The 2,053-nt window shown below is 48.7% G+C and overlaps 1 pseudogene; it reads left to right on the forward strand.

Annotated features, from left to right (window-relative positions):
* Positions 1-375: 375 nt before the first annotated feature.
* LOC105549449 lies at positions 376-1,416 on the forward strand (annotated as a pseudogene).
* The last annotated feature ends 637 nt before the right edge of the window (positions 1,417-2,053 follow it).

Consider the following 2,053-nt stretch of genomic DNA (forward strand, 5'->3'; position numbering starts at 1 on the left):
AAAAAAAAAAACTGGGGAACACCACACACTGGGACCCGTCAGGGGGTATGGTAGTGGGAGGGAGAGTATTAGGAAAAGTTGCTAATGCATGCTGGGCTTAATACCTAGGTGATGGGCTGATAGGTGCAGCAAACCACTGTTGCATACGATTACCTATGTAACAAACCTGCACATCCTGCATGCACATGTACCCCAGAACTAAAAATAAAAATTAAAATAAAAAAGAATTAAAAAAACTGTATATATTAGCACACTTCCAGTCACCCCAGCAACAGCCACCTTCTCCCCACTCCCCACCGCCTCTGTCTTTCCAACAAAAACTAGGCCCCTACTCGCCCGCTGCCCGGGATCTGCAAGCTGCGCGCCCACGAGTTTCAGCGCCTATTTGGACTTTCACAGTCAGAGATGGCAGTGGTGAAGGCATTAACATAGAAAGCTACCAGGCCTTGGTATTCTCATCTGGCGTATGCAAGATACTGGCAACATTATCATCAAACAATGGCTTGATGGCAAAGCCATCAGAATGCCTACAGGAAGGCCGTGGAATCCTGTTTCAGTCTTCTGTGGTGTTTCCCTTTTTTTTTTTCAGATGGAGTCTTGCTCTTGTTGCCCAGGCTGGAGTACAGTGGCACAACCTTGGCTCACTGTAACCTCCACCTCCCTGTTTCAAGCGATTCTCCTGCTTCAGCCTCCTGAGTAGCTGGGATTACAGGTGCCTGCCACCACACCCGGCTGATTTTTTGTATTTTTAGTAGAGACGGGGTATCACCATGTTGGCCAGGCTGGTTTTGAACTCCTGACGTGATCCGCCCGCCTTGGCCTCCCAAAGTGCTGGGATTACAGGCATGAGCCACCACTCCCAGCCGGCGCTTCCTTTCTGCACTTCTTTTCCAAAGCTCTAAAGACAACCAGGCTGGATATCCTCAGTCCTTCTATGACCATCATGTGACCTGGTCGGACTCCACCTGCAGTTCTTCACATTTCAGAGGGTCTGGGCAGCATCCACATGACAGCAGTGGGATCCAGGCATCCACGAGAGAAGGCCATGCTTTGTTTAAAGAGGAGGGGTAGATGCAGAGGTAGAATGTGACCTGAGCAATATGGAAATCACCGAGGATCTCCGCCAGTACTTTGAAAACCGAGAGGCACAGAGAACGAGGGCGGCGGCAGCAGCTGGATGCAGAGTGCCTGGACGGCTACGTGAACGCCGACCACGACCTGTGCTACAACACCCACGGGTTGGTGGAGCCCCCAACTGAGCGACCCGGCGAGCAGTGCCAGGCTGAGATGAGGCGCTTGTACGGGAACAGCGCTGCCAAGCTCCAGGCCATGGAGGCTTCAGTGCAGCTGAGCTTTGACAAGCACTGTGACCCAGAGCAGCCCAAGTTCTGGCCGGTCTTCCCCCTGAAGTTCTGAGCTAGGGGCATAGGACCCCAGCCTCTCCCTCTTCCTTTTGGGGGCACTCTCTTCGTCTCTCCTTCTGTACATTTCTCAGGGAAAGGGGGCTTTGTACTGAGGTACAGGCAGGTTCACCACAGTCCCAGTGGGCCTGTCACAGGGTGGACATACTATGCCAGCCACTTGGGGGTTGGCAGGACATGTTCTGTTGCCAATATGATATATTTTCTCCTGACATAAAATGATAATTTTGTATATATTACAGTAGTTTTTGCTGTTGTCAATCAAATCATTAACTACCTAGAAACAAACAAAGTATATATTTAAGATACACAACATGATGTTTTGATAGACATTGTGAGATGATCATCACATTCCAGTAATTAACATATCAATCACTTCTACAAAGTCACCATTTCTGTACCCTTTGACCAACATCACCCCATTCCTCCATCCTCCCAGCCTCTGGCAATCACCATCCTACTCTGTGCTTCTATGAGTCTGGCTATTTTAGATTCTGTGTAGAAGTGGGATCATGCAGTATTTCTATTTCTGATAATATTCCTTTTTAAATGGCAGGACTTGGTGACTAGATCAGTGTGGGTGGGTAAGGGAGAAGAAAAGTGATTTATTTAGTATGTTTTCAGATTTATGG

The sequence above is a fragment of the Mandrillus leucophaeus genome, unplaced genomic scaffold (genome assembly GCF_000951045.1).
Source record: "Mandrillus leucophaeus isolate KB7577 unplaced genomic scaffold, Mleu.le_1.0 Scaffold44, whole genome shotgun sequence".
Taxonomy (NCBI): Eukaryota; Metazoa; Chordata; class Mammalia; order Primates; family Cercopithecidae; genus Mandrillus; species Mandrillus leucophaeus.